At 52.0% G+C, this 19,763-nt stretch overlaps 1 protein-coding gene across 2 annotated transcripts in view; it reads left to right on the plus strand.

Moving 5' to 3' along the window:
• The first annotated feature begins 10,727 nt into the window (after positions 1–10,727).
• Positions 10,728–19,763, plus strand: part of CERS4 (ceramide synthase 4) — a 33,791-nt gene continuing 24,755 nt past the window's right edge. The window contains exon 1 of one of the 2 annotated variants that reach the window (XM_061150493.1): positions 10,728–10,893. The gene's annotated coding sequence lies outside the window, so the exon portion shown is untranslated. The remainder of the gene's footprint in view (positions 10,894–19,763) is intronic. The other variant, XM_061150492.1, reaches the window with a different exon arrangement.

Genomic DNA, 19,763 nt, shown 5'->3' on the forward strand with positions numbered 1-19,763 from the left:
TCCAGCTCAGAAACACTGAATCTCCATTGCATGCCTGGCTTCTCCCGTCCAATCTGGCCTCTTCCCTCCCAACCTGCCCGGCCCTTGTGCCCACCACCACCACCACCACCGCCCACCCACTCAGGGACACCCACGTGGCCACCTGGCCAGAGAGGGATGTTGAGCTAGATGCACAGTCAAGGCCTGCTCTGTGACCTCCCTCTCACCCCCGTCTCCTTCCTCGAGTCTCCAGACACCCTCATCTCAGAAAACAAGCCTCTTTCACTCTGCTCTCCCGGTGCACCGCCCACGCTGAGCCCCGTGACCCTCCAGATTGCTAATCAGAGCTTGATGCTCTCCTATAAAAACTGGTTGTGGCTCCACCGAGTCTGAGCCCCAGGGCTCCCAGGCTTGACAGGACAAGGCCCCCTCCAGCAGCCCCCTTGGGTCACACTGGGCTTTTGTTTCAGTGGAATCCCCTGTGGCCCAGCCCCCTGCATGCCTGCCCACCGTACTCCTCAGCTGAGGGATATTCACTCCTTGGGAAGGTTATCTTGACCTCCTACCCATGTCCTGGACATCCCATTCTCACCCACACACCCCCATACCCACCCGCTGCAGTGACCTGGAATTACCAGGGGGCCTTCTTATTAGCTTTGGATCACAGGTCCCAGAGAAAAGCCCCTCCAATTAACAGTGGCCCCAAAACCTCAGAGGGCGGAAATAAAAGGGCTGATTGGAAGGAACTGTAACTTTCCAAAAAAGTGTCCAAATTGTGACAAGGAATTCATTTGAACAAGATGTGGATTATAATTGAAACTACAACTAATTGTTGAAACACATTCATTGGACTTTTGGCAAGGAGCATTCCCTTCATAAGCATCTTCCCTTGGACAGCAAGGAGATCAAACCAGTCAGTCCTAAAGGAAATCAACCCTGACTATTCATTGGAAGGACTGATGCTGAGCTGAAGCTGGAGCTCCAATCCTTTGGCCCCTGATGCAAAGAGCCGACTCATTGGAAAAGACCCTGATGCTGGGAAAGATTGAGGGCAAGAGGTGAAGGGGACGACAGAGGATGAGACAGTTGGATGGCATCACCAACTCAATGGACATGAGTTTGCGCAAACTCTGGGAGATAGTAAAGGACAGGGTAGCCTGCTGTGCTGCATTTCATGGGGTCTCAAAGAGTCAGACGTGACTGAACAACAACAAATTTAGCTCACAAATTGGTATTTAATAGTTTATGTGTAATATTCCTGGTGGCTCAGATGGCAAAGAATCTGCCCACAATGCAGGAAACTCAGGTTCGATCCCTGGGTTGGAAAGATCCCTTGGAAAAAGGAACGGCTACCCTCTCCAGTATTCTTGCCTGGAGAATACCACAGACAGAGGGACCTGGTGGGCCAAAGTCAATAGGGTCACAAAGAGTCAGACATGACCCAGCAACTAACACACGCACTATGTAATATTCCAGTAGTCATGTAAGAATGTGAGAGTTGGACCATAAAGAAGGCTGAGCTCTGAAGAGTTGATGCTTTTGAATTGTTGTGCTGGAGAAGACTCTTGAGAGTCCCTTGGACTGCAAAGGAGATCAAACCAGTCAATCCTAAGGGAAGTCAGCCTTAAATATTCATTGGAAGAACTGATGCTAAAGCTGAAGCTCCAATACTTGGGCCACCTGACGCAAAGAGTCAATTCATCGGAAAAGACCCTGATGCTATAAAAAATTGAAGGCAAAAGGAGAGGGGGAGGTAGAGGATGAGATGGTTAGATAACATCACCAATTCAATGAATCTGAGCAAACTCCAGGAAATAGTAGAAGACAGAGGAGCCTGGTGTGCTGTAGCTCATGGGGTCACAAAGAGCCAAACAGGGCTTAGTGACTGAACGACAACAATGTAATATTTTAATAGCATTCTGGAAAAAGTCATTTTGGGGGAAAATAGACATACACAAGGATAACAAAACAAAACAAAACAATACCTGGGGGGTGCTATTGTGAATTGAATTGTGTCCCCAGCAAAAGATAGGCTGAAACCCTAACCTCCATTACTGCCAATATAACCTGATTCAGAAATAGTCTTTGCAGATGTCATCAAGGTAAGACGAGGTCACCCTGGAGTAGTGTGTATCTAGTTGCTCAGTCATATCTGACTCTTTGCAACCCCATGGACTGTAGCCCGCCTGGCTCTTCTGTCCATGGGATTTCCCACACAAGAGTTGAATGGGCCCTAAATCCAATGACCAGTGTCCTTACAAGGGACATTTATGGACTTCTCTGGTGGCCCAGTAGTTAAGAATCTGCCTTGCAATGCAGGGGATTTGCAGGATTGATCCCTGGTTGGGGAACTAAGATTCCACACAACACAGCACAACTCAGCCCAAGAGCCACAACTAGAGAGCCCACCTGCTGCAAAAAAGATCTGATGCAGCCAAATAAAGAAATAAACAAGAGAAATCTGGACACAGAGAAACAAACACACAGAGAAGTGAGGACAGGCAGAAACTGGAGGGATGCTCCTGCAAGCCTAGGTCTGTCTGCAGCCACCAGAAGCTAGAAAGAGGCAGGAAAAACATTCTTTCCTAGAGCCCTTGGAGGTAGCATGGCCTTGCCAACATCTTGATTCTGGACTTTGAACTTTCACAACTGGAAGAAAACAAGTTTCTGACTTTAAGCCATCCAGTTAGTGATACTTTGTTACTGCATCCTCAGAAAAACTACACACAGGTCTCTGGGTCTGAGTCTTCCGGTGTTTTGAGTCATTCTCCCTGGAGCAGCCAATCCTTCCTTTGCCAGTGGCCCCCCTTCTCCGTTCTTTCTTGGATTGACCAGCAAGGCTTTCTTTGGCAATGACTTACCAGCGTTGTTGTTCCCCATCCACAGTCTCTTCCTTCTACTGCGCGGAATCTCACCAGGGTGCAAGACTTTTCATATCATTTTGCAGTGGAATTGCATTGTGCTAGCATTGCTTTGTGGATTGTTTATAATATCCTGCAACCAGAGGACTGATTCCTCTGCCCTCCCCACGCTCCCCAGAGAAAGTCATGTTCCATGGGTGTAGCTCATTTCTGGGAAAAAAAAAACCAAAAAACAAAAACCTGGAGGTTTGGGTATCAAATTATTTCCTCCATTGTCAATTTAGTAGTAAACAGCTTTCATATTGTGACAATTCTGATGTTTCTCCACATTTCAAAACTACCCTCCTGGCAGAGATGACAGCTCTAGGGATCTTCCCAAAACTGCATCCAAAAAGACGGATGAGGGACTTCCCGGTGCTCAGGTGGCTAAGACTCTGCAGGACGAAGATCTGGTGTGCCACAGCTAAGAACTGACACGGACAAATCAGTGTTGTTGTTGAGTCCCTAAGTCTTTGTGACCCAAACCCAGGGAACCCGTATCTCTTGGGTCTCCTGCATTGGCAGGTGGATTCTTTACCACTGAGCCACCTGGGAAGCCCAACAGATACCATATGATTTCACTTATATTTATGGAATCTAAATTATGACATGAACTTATCTATGAAACAAAAAACAGATTCACAGACATAGAGAACAGCCTTGTGGTTGCCAAGGGGGGTGGGGTAGAGGAGGAGTTGAGTGGGAATTTGGGATTTGCAGATGCAAACTATTAAATATAGGATGGATAAGCAACAAAGTCCTGCGTGTAGCACAGGAACCCGCATTCAACATCCTGTTGTTCAGTCGCTCAGTCGTGTCCAACTCCTCGTGACCCCAAGGACTGCAGCACGCCAGGCTTCTCTGTCCTCCACTATCTCCTGGAGTTTGCTCAAACTCATGTCCATTGAGTCAGTGATGCCATCCAACCATCTCATCCTCTGACACCCCCTTCTCCTCCTCCTGCCCTCAGTCTTTCCCTGCATCTAGGGTCTTTTCTAATCAGTCAGCTCTTCACATCAGGGGACCAAAGTATTGGAGCTTCAGCTTCAGCATCAGACCTTCCAATGAATATTCAGGGTTGATATTATTATCCTATGATAAACTATATTGGAAAAGAATATATATATATATATATGAATGAAAGGATGAATCACTACTGTACAGCTGAAATTAACACATCATAAATCACCTATACTTTGGTAAAATGAATTTTTAAAGCTATGATGGGGGTGTGGACATGGCAGCTCTTATCAAAGAATAGTTAATCTCCTTAATATTTAAAAAAGAGTTTCTAGTATCTTACCATAAATTTTTTAAAGCCTCTATAACTTTAAAACAAACAAAAAAAAATTAAAACAAGAAAAATTTTCCAGGAAAAGAACATAGAAATCCACCTTTTTTTATTGGAGGGTGGTGGTCCTCAGAAGTGGGGCTGGTGGGACTTTAATTCCCCTGACCAGGGATTAAACTAGGCCCTTGGTGTTGAGAGCGGGTGTCCTAATTACAGAACCGCCAGGAAGTTCCCTTTCTTTGCAGGGGAGGGGGCAAGATCCACCTTTTAAAAATGGAGAAAATGCTCAGCCTCACCCAAAATGATGCAAATAAGTACAAGGTTTTTTAACCTCTCAGATTAGAAAAGTCTGATAGTGCTGCCATGGTGGAGGTCAGGGAACCTTGTGGCAATGGCTATCAAAATTCTATCCTCACACATGCCCTGACTAGCAATTTTACTTCTAGGAATTTGTGGTGATCTATTTAACCCTGACTCAACCTCAGCCCTGCACCAGGTTACTCATTATACCATTGCTCAAATTAGAAGCACCCTTCTTGCCCATGGATAGGGAACTGGTTTCCTCAAAAAGAACACTGTGGAAGGGACTTGCCTGGTGGTTTAGTAGCTGGGACGAGTGGGGGATGGGGGTGCTGAGTTCAATCCCTGGCCAGGGAACTAGATCCCACATGCCTTAACTAAGATTCAGTGCAGCCAAGTAAACATATATATATATTTTAAAGAACACAGTGGCAAAAGCTGCCCAACTCTGTGGCTTTATTAAAAACCCTTGACTTGAACACTATAAATTGAGGAACTGGATAGTGCATAAATTATATCTCTAAAGCTATCACCAAAATAATAATAATAATAAACCAGAACACTCCTCCTTTCCAAAAAAAAAAAAAATAAGAGATTTATTTTTGTACTGATATAAAAGCACTCTTAAAGAATTACATTAAAAAAAAAAAAAAAGAAGAAGATTCAGGGACTTTTGTGGCAGACCAAAGATTAAGACTCTGAGCTTCTATTGCAGGTGGCACGGGTTCTATCTCTGCAACAAGAAATTGAAGTGGCAGAATCAGAGGGAGAGGCAGAGAGGAAGTAAAGTCAAAAGGGTTTTCAGTCTTGCAAAACATCTTTTGGGCCTTGGAAGGGTTCCCCCTTGCTGCAACAAAATGGGAATTTTCAATGCACTTGCTTCATAGACAGAACCACACAGGCTCATCTCTGTAAGGCTCTCAGCACAACACCTGACACCAACCTGGTCATGCAACTCAAACCAGTGAGCGTGGGGCCCTGGGAGCTGAAAGGGCCAGACTGGTGCCGGAGAGAAGCCAGGTACTCTGAACACCTGGGGCTTTCCTGGTGGCTCAGACAGTATCTTTATCTTGCCTGCCTGCAATATGGAAGACCTGGGTTCCGTCCCTGGGTTGGGAAGATCCCCTGGAGAAGGAAATGGGAACCCACTCCAGTGGTCTTGCCTGGAAAATCACAGGGACAGAGAAGCCTGGCAGGCTACAGTCCATGGGCTCACAAAGAGTTAGACACAACTGAGCAATTAACACTCTCTGAGTACCTACCTTGTCCTCAGGTGAGGACACAGGTACAGAGCCCGGAGGGTGCTGGGGTGGGGAGAGGAGGAGGGGAAGCAGCGGGATAAGAGAGGAGCTAGACACTGCTCTGGTGGAGGGGGCAGGGGAGAACGTGAGATCCAGAGCCCCTGAGCAGGGGAAAGCAAGGCTTCAGTCTGTCCACGCTCAGATACACACACACAGATACCTCCACAGATAGACTGACACACGGACGGACACACACACACCTAGAGACACACCCAGACAAATAACCAGAGATGCACGCAGACAGGCAGACAGACACACTTCCAGACACACAAAGAAACACACAGAAACGCAGATGGACACAGAGACCCAGACACACCCAACAAGCCCTCTTTCTAAGTCTTTCCTGGAAAAAATCCATTTCTCGTCTGGCCCCTCCTCATCCCGTCTGCCCTTAATGAACATTTATGAGGCACTGCTGTATGCCAGGCCCCATTCTAGGTGGCAGAAGGTGGCTTTGATTAAAGAATCAAGTGTGTGTGTTGGGGGGGGGGGGGAGGGAAGCCCCCTGGTGGCTCAGTGGTAAAGAATCCACCTGCCAGTGCAGGGGACACGAGTTCGATCCCTGGTTCGGGGGAGGATCCCACATGCAACGTGCAACAACTATTGAGCCTATGCTCCAGAGCCAGGGGAACTGCAACTACCGAGCCCCTTGCATAGCAACTCCTGAGGCCCGCGTGCCCTCGCCTTCACTCCCCTCAACTAGAAAAGACCCAGCACAGCCGAAATTTTGTTGTTCAGTATCTCAGTCATGTCCAGCTCTGCAACCCCATAGACTGCAGCACGCCAGGCTTCCCTGTCCTTCACCATCTCCTGGAATTTGCTCAAACTCATGTTCATTGAGTCGGTGATGCCATCCAACCATCTCATCCTCTGTCACCCCCTTCTCCTCCTGCCCTCAATAGCCAAAAAAAGTAAATACATAAATGAAATCATCAATAACTTAAAAAGAAAAAAAGGAACCAAGGCGACTCCATGGACAAGCAGGAAGAGTATTTCAGCAGAGGAAGAGCCAGTGCAAAGTCCTCTCCTCTCTCCCATCCTCTCCACCCTATCTCCTCCCCCAGCCTTGACTCAAGTCATTTGGAATGGGGGGTCACACAGGGAGAGTGGTCCCTCTAGGATCCCCCCGCCCCACCTAGCCTCATTATCTTCCATCCCATAGAAGAGGATTCCATGGGACTCAGAGAGGCCGTGTCATACACCCAAGGTCACACAGCATGAACGTGGGCTCAGATCTGTCTGAACCGAGGGCCTCTGTCATCAGAAAGAGAAGCCCCTCAGTGAGGGCAAGACCCTGATGGGCAAAGGCTGGGCCAGGGAGGACAGTCAGCCAAGGGCCTGGGACACCAGATACCTGTCCAGTGTGAGGGACTGGAGTAAGAGTCATGAGCTGAACCCTCCAGGGCACAGAGAGGCAGTGACAGACAGACGGACACCTAGGACTTCAGTCCCTGCCCCACCAGGCCAGGAAGCAGCAGCCCCTGAGACCACCAGAGTGGGCAGAGTCCAAAAGAATGGGTGATGGGGGCACATAGCAGGGGGTGTGGGTCTGACCTGGGTGGGTCCTCAGACCCTGGCTGGGCTGTGGGTGCTGATTTTGAAATCGTGTCAGGATCAGAGAGGGGTCTGACAGTGCAAGCAGGACTCCGGATAGGAGGTTGGGGCTCTGTCTGAGTCTCCTATTGCTACAGAGACAAATCATCAGAAACTTGGTGGCTTAAAACAATTCACATTTACTATCTGACTGTTCTGGAAGTAGGAGCCAAAAACGGGTCTCACTGGGCTAAAATCAAGGGGTCAGTAAGGCTGGATTCCTTTTGGAAGTTCTAGGGGAAAATGTGTTTCCTGGCCTTTTCCAATTCTAGAGGCTGCTAATCCTCCACCTTCAAAATCAACAGGTTAGCATCTTCCCATTTCTTTCTCTCTGACTCTCCTCTCTCTCTCTTATAAGGACCCTTGTGGGTATTCCCTGTTGGTTCTTCAGTGTTCGGGACTCTGAGATTCCACTGTAGGTGGTGCAGGTTTGATCCTTGCTTGGGGAAATAAGATCCAATATGCCATACAGTGGTGAAGGGCATGGCAACCCACCCCAGTATTGTTGCCTGGAGAAGCCCCATGGACAGAGATGCCTGGCGGGCTGCAGTCCTTGGGGTTGCAAAGAGTCGGATACGACTGAGTGACTAACCATAACCACCACAGGCCACACAGTATAGCCAAAAAAATGAATACTAATGAGGCCCCTGTGATGATGTTGGATAATCCCCCCATCTCCAGATCCTTAACTTAATCAGCCATGCATGACCTTTTGCCTTGTAAGGTCACATATTCACAGGTTCCAAGCATGTGCAGGCATCCTTATATTCTGTCTAGCACAGGGCTCATTGTCCAGGATTTAGAGTCCAGCCTCCAGACCTGGCCATGATGACCCCAGGGTCTGGAAAAGGCCACTGGGACCAGCCATCAGACTGGGGGGTGGGGGCACAGAAGGGACAAAGAAGCCCTCAGTTTATTACCTGGATCAGGGCTTATGAGCCTCCCCAATCCTACCTTCCTGTCCCACCCTCAAGTACAGAGGGTGTGAAAGTGTGGAAGGAAGGAGGAAAGGAGCTCCCCAAGTCTCCCTAGGGTCCCCCTTCCCACCACCCAGACAGCCTACATTGGACCCACCAACTTAGAAATGATTCCATCTGCCTACTCTCACCACCCAGAACCTGGCCTCCTCTGATTCCCCCATACCCTGGAGATTTTACTGCTAAATCCATCTGGAGTTCCTCTCTTCACGCCTGTCTACAACTCCCAGATCAGACCCCAGCTGCTCCTGCTTCTGTTTCATTTTAAATCTGATTGTGTCTAACTTCAAATCTGACTGTGCCTCTCCCCAGAGAACCCTGGAGGGCCTTTAGTGACTGGTCCAGCCCGGTCCTCTCCTCACTCACCATCGGACCCTAATTCAGCTGAATCCCCCTGGTTACAGATGTCACCTCTTCCAGGAAGCCTGCCCGGAACACTCCATGCTAATAGCTGGAGTGGGGAGTGGTTGGGCACAGAAGGGCAGGGAGTAGTGGAGAAGTGGCCCGTGTGCAGAAGTTCCAGCCTGCATCTCTTTTTGCCAGGCGAAGCCCTTCCTCCAGCCTCCCCACCTCTGCCCAGAAAGTACCTCCCACCTGAAATCTCTCCCTGACCCCAGCCCACCCAAATCCTCTTTTGAGGACCTACCCTCTACACCTCTAGGAACCTGCTGCTCCTCCTCTGGGGCCTGGACTGCCCCCATCCTACCAGGTCTCTGGTGTCACTATTAATCCAAATGGCTCTCATGTTCTGCACACCCCCAGGTGCAAGGTACCGTGGACATGACTGAGTGACTGAACAATAAAATTTTCACGATGCTGAGAAAAGAGTCTTTATTGTTTGACTTTTCCTTGTGTGCAAACGAGCTCTTGGACTTCCCTGGAAGCTCAGCAGTAAAGAATCTGCCTGCCAATGCAGGAGACACGGGTTTGACCCCTGGGTGGGGAAGATCCCTTGGAGAAGGAAATGGGAACCCACTTCAGTTTTCTTGCCTGGAACATCCCATGGACAGAGGAGCCTGGTGGGCTACATACAGTTCATGGGGTCACAAAAGAGTTGGACAAGACTGAGCAGCTAAACAACAAAGGAGCTCTTGGAGGAAGAGGAGAGAATAAAAGGGTGAATGTGGATGGTGGGGCAGAGGGGGCAGGGGGGCTCTGAGGACCAGACTGAGAGCTGAAGAAGGATGCACACATTTGGGAAGAGAAGGGACAGCGCAGCAGAGGGAACAGAAGGTGCAAATGCGGGCAAGCTGGATGGAGTGGGACAGCTTCAACCACACTTGCTACAGTTGGCTCTGCTGTCCTCCCCCTTTGTGTGTGTGGAAATCAATCTCAGAAGATGTGAAGCAACTTGCCTAGGGCCCCACAGCCAAAATAACCTGGGGTTCACCCACCTCGCCCAGGGTCTGCTACAGGGAGAGACTTATTGTTCAAAGGTGAGCCACTTGCCTAGACGTTGTGGGGTTGGCCGGTGGTTCTGGAACCCTCTTCCCTTCAACTGGCGACAGCTGGACTGCAAGTCTCTTAGATGCTGCCCAGGTGCTTACAAACTACCTCTGCGCGACGCGGGATTGCCCAGCATTCACGGCTTGCCCCGGCTCCCTGCCCCTGTGCGCTGGAGGGTGGGGGAAGGGGGTCACCTTCTTCCTCCCTACAAGAGGGAAACTGGGGTTTCGCCACCACCAACACCGTTCTACCTCCCCGCCTTTATCTTCACAGCTCCGCCGCCTATCTCTGCACCCCACTGAACCACAAACTCGCCCAACTGCCCTATACGCCTCCCAGCCCGCAGGGGGGGTTCCTTGGCTTCCCAACTCCGCAGTTGGTCCCATGAACCAAAAACTGGACCAGCTCGGCCTGAGGGCTGGGACAGGTCACCAGACCTTGGGGGCACTGGGGTGGCCTCCGAGGCCTGAGGTGGTGAGTCGGGGGCCTTCTGCACAGCACCCAGCGGTGCACTCAGGCGGGTCCAGGCGCGATGGTGTGTCGGCAGATACACGGATGGGTCAGAGCCAGGCCAGCAAAGAGGACCCGGGAGGGCGCTGGAGAGGACTTGCAGAGAACGGAAGAGAAATGCGGGCCGGACTGAGCGCACAGCAGATGGAGGTAGGTTCAAAGGAAAGAGCTACCGCAGAGCGAAGAAACCCGTGGCGGGGTTCAGGCTAAATAGCGCCGCGGGGCGGGGCCGGGCGGGACTGGAGGCGGGGTCCCGTGGCGCGGGGCGGGGTTGGAGGCGGGGTCCCTTATGCGGGGCGGGGGTCTAGGAAGCGGCCTTGTAGCAAGAGGGGCCCGAGCGCCGCTAGGACCCCGAGCCTTGAAGGCCTCTGCCCGGCCCCGCCCCGGCCCCGCCCTCCAGGCCCCGCCCCCCGATCCCGGCCCGCGCTGCCCCCAAAGCCTGCTTCCCGGCCCCCCGCAGAGGCGGCGCCTGGAGCAGAGTCCGGGTGCCTGGTGCCGGCTGCGCGCGTCTCCTCCTCTGCATCTGCGGCAGGCGAGCTGTCAGCCACCCACCCCACCGCCGGCCCCTGGTGCTCCCGGCCGCCTGAGCCCCCCAGGTAAGTGAGACCCCAGCTATCCTAACGCGGCCGGGAACGCCACCCTAGCAGCGAGCTCCGGCCCCGCCTCCACGGCCATGGCGTCCGCGGCGGTCCTCAGACACAGCCGCTGTCCCCCATCCTCGCCCGGGACGGCCTCCCGGGGCTTCCCGTCTGGTCCCAGGCCCCGGCCGCCTCCCTGAGAGAGCCCCGCTCCCCCGAGAGCCGGGGCGCAGCGAGCGCAGGAGGACGCGGCGGCTGCGTAACGGGTGGGCGAGAGTGGGGACGAGCCTAACACGACGGGGGCGGGGGTGGGGGGGGATCGTGGGGAGTCCGGAATGTGTGAACGCGAGGAGCGCGATGCGGGGGTCTTTCAGTCGTTCACCAGAGAATCTGTACCTGCTGGGGATGCAGCCGGGGCCCTAACCTCAGAGCCTGCAACCCGGCCGCGTAGACTGCTAGGACCCGCGTAAACAGACACGGATCATGTCAGCCCATGCACAGAGCGCAGAAGACCACACCTCTGGGAGATGGGCTAGGGTCGCGGAGGAATTCTCGGAAAAGGTGTCAGCCAGGCCTGAGAGAATCAGCCAGCGAGGGGTTTTTAGGCCCAGAAAACAGCAAAAGATTATGAGTCAGGGCCCAAACTGGCGTGTCTGCAGAGCTGAAAAGAGGCGAGCGTGGCTCAAGTTCGATGGGCCGGGTATCGAGGTGCGAAGACCTTGGCCTCGGGCCAAGAAGATAACTGAGCAGTGTGTGGATTCCGTTCTCAGGTCTGTGGGGACCACGGAGGCTTAGGACAAAGTGAGTGACAGGGTCCAGCTGTGTCTTACAAAGATCCAGCAGCTACTCTGCTCCCCAAAAAGAGATGGGAGGAGGAGACTGTGGGTTTGGACCCGACAGGAAGGGGGCGATGGAAAGTGGGCGGTTTGGGGTTCTTCTTTGGCAGAGGGACTTCGCCTGCATTCCATGCCTGCTCAGAAGTGGGGCGGGAAGACAGGTGCATGGAAGAGATTTCTGGTGTGGGCAGCTGGGAGTGTGGAAGCATGGGGAAACCGAGGGAGAAACAGGTCAGGGGGTGTGAGGCTGTTGTGACTCAGACTGATTTGCAAAACCTGAGATGCCACTTGAGGGGGGACGTCCTGAAGACACCACTGGGAACCCAGGCCAGGTCCAAGGTGACTGAGTGCAAGGGGGCAGCCTGGATCTGTTGTATGGGGCCACTTGAAATAGAAATTCTGGAGTGTAGAGGTGTCTTTGAAGCCCCCAGAGTCCCCAGCCTCAACTCAGCCCCCTTCCAGGAGCCTGTGTGTATGTGTGCTCAGTTGTGTCTGACTCTGCCACCCCATGGACCATAGCTTGCCAGGTTCCTCTGTTCATGGAATTTTCCAGGCAAGAATCCTGGAGTGGGTTGCCATTCCCTTCTCCATGGAATCTTCCCGACCCAGGGATTGTCCTGCATTGGCAGGTGGATTCTTTACCACTGAGCCACATGGGAAGCCCCTTCCAGGAGCAGCTGCTATGAATAAACTTGGCGGTGATGGGAGTTCCCGGAAGCTCACTCAGCATACCTGGGTCCCTGAGGCCCCAGCCAGGCTGCAGGGAGGAGGCAGTTGGAACCTTCCTTGCCCGGCCTCCCTGCTCACCTATTTCCAGCTGGGAGGGAGCCTTGGTCATTGCACTGGTCTTGAGTCCCCAGAGAAAGTTTTCTGGGCTTCAGTTTGCCCATCTATAAAATGGGTCCATAGTACCTGTATCTGGGGATGATGTTCCAATCAAAGGCAGCCTCAGCTAGGAAATAAAAAGGGGTTTGGCCAATCCCAAGGGCAGCCTTATGCCTCGGGTGAGGGGGAGGGGCTGCAGCTCTGGTGGGAGTTCAGGGCCCGGTGAGCCTCCATTTCTTGCTCTGAGAAATGGGAAGAACTCATAAGTGCATCCACCTCCAGAACCCACAGGCGTCGGCAGATCAAGTGAGTCAGGCATGTAAAGTGTTTGGTTGGCCCAGTGCCCAGCGCGAAGTGCTCGGCAGGAACTGCCGTCATGATTGGAGTTGGCTGTGGGGAGCGGACCAGTCCTCCCACCACCCCTGGGATGCCCACAGGAAGACAGGCGCTGGGGGGCACGCTCCTCTCTTATCTGGGCACTGCAGGCTGTCCCCTCTCTGGCTGCTGGAAGCTGCCTCTGAGCTCATCCTGCCAGTTTGAATGCAGTGCTCTCAGGCTAGTGACTTCACCTCTGGTTCAATTTCTTCACCTGTAAAATTGGGAATAATAGCATTCGTCACCTCAGAGGTGAGCGCAATGCCTATCTGGTAATAACAACCACCTGGCAAGGCAGAGTGGATGCCTGGAGGGGTAGTGGGGAGGAGGAGGGAGGAGCCCAGAGAAGTGACCTGACTCAGCCTCAAGAGGGGTCAGGAGTCAGGCTTCTTGTTGGAGGTGACCACTGGCCTGGTTGCTGAAGACTATCAAGAGTTCATGGGCAGGACTTTCTTGGAGGTCCAGTCGTTAAGAGTCTGCCTGCCAATTCGGGGGATGTGGGCCCGATGTCTGTTCTGGGAGGAGTCCATGTGCTGTGGGGCAACTAGCCCCATGTACCACAACAATGGAGCCTGTACTCTAGAGCTGTGACCACTGAAGCCTGCGTGCCATAAAGTCCGCAACAAGAGGAGCTGCTGCAATGAGAACTCCATGTGCCACAACTAGAGGAAGCCTGTGCACAGCAGCAGAGACCCAGAGCAGCCAAAAATAAGTAAATAAATACAATTTTTTAATTAAAAGAATAGAGTTCACGGGCAGAGAGACCAGTGAACAGAGATGTGGAGGGGAGTCACCTTGGGTAAATGGGAGAAGCTGGGGGCAAGGAGTCAGGAAATCAGCATGAGAGAGACTGCACTGGTCCAGACCATGATGAGGCTGGACCAGGTGGAGGTGTGGATGAGTGAGAAGTGAGCCTGGACCCTGGATAGACTTGAAGTTGGGCTTCCCCAGTGGCTCAGCGGTAAAGAATCCGCCTGCAAAGCAGGAGACACAGGAGGTGAGGGTTTGATCCCTGGGTCGGGAAGATCCCCTAGAGAAGGGATTGGCAACCCACTCCAGTATTCTTGCCTGGGGAATCCCCATGGACAGAGGAGCCTGGCAGGCTACGGCCCATAGTGTCGAAAGAGTTGGACGCGACTGAAGCAGCGTAACACGCACGCACACCTTTGTCAACATGATTCTGTCACACCAGGTCTCCACCCTGAAGAGCAGGAGCTCACCCCTCTCCCCACATCCTCCTAGGCTTCCCAAATCATATGGTTTCCGGGCCATGAGTATGTCTGGGGAGGGGGTCAAGCCCCTGCCAGCCGCCCCTCAGGATCCCCTTCTACCTTGCACTGGTCCCCAGTTCCCACCCGCCCCGCCTGTCATTGATTCATTCAGTAAGTGTTGATGAAGTATGCGTGCTGGGAGGCAGTGGGGACTAACAGTGAATAAAAGGAAGCTTCTTTGCCACACACCCCCCACCACCACCTCATTGGTGGAGCTGATGTTCTGGGAAGGGGGCAAGAGAAACCTGAAGGATGAGAAGGAGCCAGCCAGGCGGACATCTGGAGGAAGGGCATTTTGGGCAGAGGGTCCAGCATGTGCAAAGATTCTGAGGCAGGACCCAGCCCAGCATGTTAAGAGGTTTAGCAAAGAGGCTCATGTGGCTGGAGCAGCATGAGCCAGGGGGGAGAGTGTCAGATGAAAAGACTGAGGGCCCTTAGGGCCCCTCAGCCCAACAGTTGCAGACCCTGGGTGGGTCCCTACTCAAGGGGGAGTGAGGTTACTGGGCCCCACTGCTGTGCAGTTTCTTTGGTGTGTTGTTCCCTTTGTGGAGTGGACGGTGTGCCCCAAAGGCAGAGGAGGCTGGCAGGAGGAAGGAAGAGAGGGGACCTTTCCTGGTGGACAAAGCTGATGCTGGGAAAGATTGAAGGCAAGAGGAGAAGGGGGCGACAGAGGATGAGATGGTTGGATGGCATCACTGACTCGATGGACATGAGTTTGAACAAACTCCGGGAGATAGTGAGGCACAGGGAAGCCTGGCATGCTGCAGTCCATGGGGTTGCAAAGTTGGATACAACTGAGCGACTGAACAACAACAAAGCTTCTCCCCTTCCTTCTGCACTTGCTGGGGGCTCTGCTGACCTGGGAGGCTTCCTGGAAGCACCGGAGGGAGTGGAAGGAAGGAACAAGGGGGAGGGCGCTAATGGAGGCTGAGAAAGGGGGCCAGGGAGGAAGAGGAGGAGGACACAGAGCCCAGAGCTGGGTGTTGGGGCAGCATGTTCACCGGGAGGTGACAGGAGATGGCAGGCAGGGGCCTGCTGATCCTTGAGGATGAGCAGCAAAAACCCAAGCAGGTATACTTTGAGGATGGCCCCTCCACCAGCCCACAGTCGCTCCCTTTCCTGGTGTAGGAGAAATGATTTGGCGTCCTGCCCCATACCCCCTGTGAACAAGGACCTGGTCAGCTGCGCCTGTTGACGCTTCCCACCCTCACCATTCAGCCGGGTGTGCACCAAACCCCTCCAGTTTCAGAGACTCACTCGGTGGTTGTGGTGCATGGACTTAGTTGCCCTCTGCATGTGGGCCCTTAGTTCCCTGACCAGGGATCGAACCCTGAGGTCACAAAGAGTTGGACAGGACTGAGCATGCATGCATGAACACAAGCCTGCAGACCTGTCAGGGTCCCAGAGGAGCCAAAGGTTGAGACAGAGGCAAATCGCGAACTTTGGAGAAAAAAAGCCTGCCTGGACAGATCTGCAGTTGCATTGCAAGGCAAATTTTTAACCACTGACCCATCAGGGAAGTCCCTGAAGACAGGCTTAGATTTCAATGAATCCCAATTCTCCACTTCCTACCCATCCCCTCCCCTGTGCCTCGGTTTCCCCAGCTGCAAAATGGAGATGACAGAAACACTGGGCACTGACGCCAGCCACAGCTTCCTGGGAGCCTGACCAGAGAGTGGAAGGAGTTGGGGGCAAATTAGACCCTGGGGTGGGACACTTCGGACTTTCCTGTGTATTCCTAGAATTTTTCAGAAATGTGTGAAGAATGAGGGGAGGGGGGCTACTTTACTTCTGGTAGCCCAAGTCTCTCTTAAAGGTAATGTGTGTGTGTGTGTGTGTGTGTGTGTGTGTATTTCCCCCCCTCTGTAGGTTTTGAATCTTTCATTTTAGGATAAAAGTTTTTTTCATAACCCATTCTTCAGGACAAATGCCATGACCCTTTAGGATGTATGTGATCAGTATGTCATCTTTAGAATTTTATTTTATTTTGAGGTGGACCATTTTAAAAATCTTTATTGAATTTATTACAATACTGTTCCTGTTTTATATTTTGCTTTTTTGGCCTTGAGGCAGGTGGGATCTTAGCTTCCTGACCCAGGGTGAAACCCACAACCCCTGCATTGGAAGGCAACGTTCTTAACCACTGGACTGTCAGGGAAGTCCCTGGACTATAGATTTTAAGGCTATTCTTGAAGGAGGTAGCAGGCTGTACTCAGATACCTGCTTCCTCTGATGTAGTTCTCACTGGCAAAGTAGTGACTCTGAATGTTGAAACTGTTACCTTTTCTACACAACCAAATTCACATGACATTTGCAGCCACAGCTTTCATTCAGGGCGGTCCTTTGCTGTTGTGATTTTATTTATTTCTGGCTGTGCTGAGTCTTCACTGTTGGACAGGCTTTTCTCTAGCTGCAGCAAGCGGAGACTACTCTTCTTGCAGTGCACAGCCTTCTTATTGAGGTGGCTCCCCTTGATGGGGAACGTGGGCTCAAGGTCCCTCAGGCTTCAGTAGTTGTGGCTCAGGGGCTCTAGAGCACAGGCTCTGTGGTTGTGGAGCACGGGCCTAATTGTTCCGCGGCATGTGGGATCTTCCTGGACCAGGGGGATCGAACCCGTGTCTCCTGCATTGGCAGGTGAACTCTTTAGGAGCGCATGGCAACCCACTCCAGTATTCTTGCCTAGAGAATCCAATGGACAGAGGAGCCTGGTGGGCTACAGTCCATGGGGTCGCAAAGAGTCAGATACGATCGAGCGACCTGGCACACACACACTGCATTACAGCCATGTTTCTGAGATTTGAGCAGACCTCAGGAATTGTGGCCATGGACTCCAGGCTGAGAACCATGGAGTCTCACGGCTGCAGGAGGTCGGCAGGGTAGAGGGGGCCAGGGCAGAGCCAGATCATATAGACCTTGGTGATCAACCCCAGGCACGAAGGGAAGGTTGGCCTCCAACCCCCAGCAGCCCCAGTCTCCAGTGTGGGGGAGGGCTTGTAGAGTGAGCCTCTTTGGGACTGGTGTGGGGTGGGTGGGGAAGAGGAAGTACTCTTGTTACAGAAACACCCCTGGGTCTTAAAGGGCCCACACACAGACTCCCCCTGGGGACCCTTCCCTTGGCTTTGGAACCTCCACCCACCCAGAGGGTGAGTCTTCTCACACAAGCCCTGCTTGGCTCCCCACCCTTACCTGGGTGGGCGGATAGGTAGGCAGTGGGGTGATGACTGCATCAGTGAAGGCACTGCTAGCCTGGGGCCACCTGGCAAGAGTGGATCTGCCCAGGCTGGTTTTTCTCTCCGCACTCACAGTTTGCCTCTGTCTCAACCCTTGGTTCCCCTGGGACCCTGACAGGTCTGCAGGCCTGTGTTCATGCATGCATGCTCAGTGGTGTCCAACTCTCTGGGACCCCGTGGACTGTGGCCCTCCAGGCTCCTCTGTCCATGGGATTCTCCAGGCAAGAATACTGGAGTGGGTATCCATTTCCTCCTGCAGGGGATCTTCCTGACCCAGGGATCAAACCTGGGTTGCCTGCATTGGCAGGTGGATTCTTTACCACTGAGCTACCCGGGAAGCCCTCCTTTAGGTTACTCGCTTTAATGCTGTTACCAGAAAAGCAGCCTTCCGTTTCACTTCTTGCTTCTGTTCCCTGTTGTTGAATGCTTTAGAAACAACATCTACTAATTGAGAAGGGTTCAATTCAAACACACTGCCAGGGTCCTCTGTCCTTGAGAGTCTCCAGACCAGAATACTGGAGTGGGTGGCCATTTCCTTCTCCAGGGGATCTTCCCAACCCAGGGACTGAACGTGGGTCTCCCGCATTGCCGGTGGATTTCTTCACTGTCTGAACTACCAAACTACCAGGGAAGCCCATATACCATCTAATTTATGTAATTTTTTAATCTCTGGGGCGCTTCGCCTGATGCAGGTCATCTGAGGTCCCAAGGACAGCCCACGCGTGCCAGGACTGTTCACAGGAGAATCACCCCCCTTCTGGGGACATCGAGGCCCAAGGCTCCTGTTGCTGCTGCTGTGTCTTTAAGGCCCAGGGGACACTTGCCAACTTCCACTTGAATGCTTGAACTGGGAGGGCTCAGACCTGGACTGGCAGGCTCCTAGAGTTCAGTACCTGCCAGCACCAAATGTCATCCTGCTTACATTGTGTTTGTTTTATGGCCACTGTCTGTTTATGATGCTGACACTGGCTCTCTTTTTTTCCTTTCCCATTATAATTTATTACATGATATTGAATACAGTTCCCTGTGCTATACAGTCGGTCCTTGTTGTTTATCTGTATATAGTAGTTTGAATCTGCTAATCTCAAACTCTTCATCGATTCATCCCCTCACCCTTTTTCCCTTTGGGAACTGTAAATTTGTTTTCTATGTGTGGGAGTCTGTTTCTGTTTTGTGAATAAGTTCATTTGTATACTTGTTTTAGAGTCCACATGTAAGTGATATATGGTATTTTTCTTTGACTGTCTTAATTTAATATGATATCTAAGGTCCCTCCATGGGACTGCAAATGGCATTATTTCATTCTCTTTATGGCTGAGTAATAGTCCATTGTTGATATGTACCACTTCATCTTTATCCACTCCTCTACTGATGAACTTTTAGGTTGCTTCCATGTCTTGTTTGCAAATGGTGCTGCAGTGAACACTGGGGTGTGTGTATCTTTTCAAATTAAAGTTTTCATATTTTCTGAGCACATGCCCAGGAGTGGGATTGCTGGATCATATGGTAGCTCTATTTTACATTTTCTAAGGAACCTCCATACTGTTCTCCATAGTGGCCACACCAATTTACATTCCTACCAACAGTGTACAAGGGTTCCATTTTCTCCACACCCTCTCCAGTGCTGGCTTTTCTCTTTCAGGGAGGGAAACGTGGATGGGGGAGGCAGCCTGGGGCAGGGGACTTCCCTGGTGGTCCAGTGACTACGATTCTGAGCTCCCAATGAAGGGGGGTCAGGGTTCGATCCCTGGTCAGGGAACTGGATCCGTCATGTGGCAACTGAGACCTGGTGCAACCAAATAAATAAATAAAAATAAATATTGATAACATTAAAAAAAAAAAAGAAAAGAAAAAGCAATACCAGAGGCAGAGAGATCAAGGTGGAGGTAACCACGAGAATTGAAATCAGAGATGGGTCCTCGGTAGTGGGGATTGAGCGGAGAAGGAACTCGCTTGATTGTTACGGGAGAGACAGATGCAGTTGCAGGATCTGGGGAGTAGCTGAGTGTCTGGGGTTGGGGGGGGCGGGGGTGATAAGGAAGGGTCTGAGATGACTCTCAGATTCTTGTCCCCAAAGACTGGGTACATGGTGGGATGTTGACCAAGAAGCACACTTGTGGTGCAGGGTGACTTGAGTGAGATACATCTGGGCAAGGCATAGCCAGGCACTGTTGCGTTAACCATTTTGGCATTGGGAGAGAAACATGGAAACTGCGGGAATCTGGAAAACCAAAGCACAGGCTCACTAACAGTGGGGGTGAGATTTCCCAGGGAGAAAAGCTGGTGTGAGAGGGTTCAGGACTGGCCTTATTTAGGGTCAAAGGAAAAGAAAACAGCTTGGATTAGATTAG

Source organism: Dama dama, chromosome 9, assembly GCF_033118175.1.
Source record: "Dama dama isolate Ldn47 chromosome 9, ASM3311817v1, whole genome shotgun sequence".
Classification (NCBI taxonomy): Eukaryota; Metazoa; Chordata; class Mammalia; order Artiodactyla; family Cervidae; genus Dama; species Dama dama.